The following is a 943-nucleotide window of genomic DNA, read 5'->3' on the forward strand; positions in this document are numbered from 1 at the left end:
GGTTCACAGCCCGATTTGTAACCACTATGCTACCAGAGCTCCTTAGTGACATACAAATCCAAACAACCATGAGATATCATCCTATTCCAGAATTAATAGTAAAGTTCAAAAACACAGAAAACAACAAATGCTGGAGAGGGTGTGGAGACTGTGGAACTCCTACACAGTTGGTAGGCCTGTAAAATGGAGCAACCACTGTGAAAAATACTACGGTGCTTTCTCAAAATTTGGGAATACAAATACCATATGATCCAGCAATCCCGCCAATTGGTATATATCCTTCAGAAATAAGATTTCATGACACGGATAGATATATGCACACCAGGTCCATTGCAGTACAATAGCAAAAAGATGGAGACAGTCTAAATGTCCATCCATATAAGAATGGCTAAAGAAACTTTGGTATATACACACAATGGAATACCGCCCAATGTTGAAGAATAATGGTGAATCTGTAAAATACCTCACAACATGAATAAACCTAGAATATATTATGTTGTTGTTATTAAGTGCTGTCAAGTCAGTTTTGACTCATAGCAACCTTGTTTCCAAAGAGTGGCTGGTGAGTTTGAACCACCAACCTTTTGGTCCAAACGAACCTGGTAGTGGTGTGCTTATTCTACAGCACCACACCAGGACTTCTAAGAGAAATTAATCACAAAGGACAAATATTACATGAGATCACTGTTGCAAAAAGTTAAAAATTTTCTTTCTAAATAAAACATTCTATGATGATGTGGCACTGTGTGTTAATGCAAAGGATTGCAAAGTAGGTTTGAACTGCAAGGTCTGTGATTCAAGCTCACCAGCTGCTCCTGGAAAACCCTACACAAGGTTGCTATGAGTCTGAATAGACTCAACAGCACTTAACAGCAACATGATGGGGCAGGCAGGAAGAAAGGTAAGAGGGAGGGAATTATTCATGGGCTCAAGGTTAGACATA

Source organism: Chrysochloris asiatica, unplaced genomic scaffold, assembly GCF_000296735.1.
Source record: "Chrysochloris asiatica unplaced genomic scaffold, ChrAsi1.0 scaffold04819, whole genome shotgun sequence".
NCBI lineage: Eukaryota > Metazoa > Chordata > Mammalia > Afrosoricida > Chrysochloridae > Chrysochloris > Chrysochloris asiatica.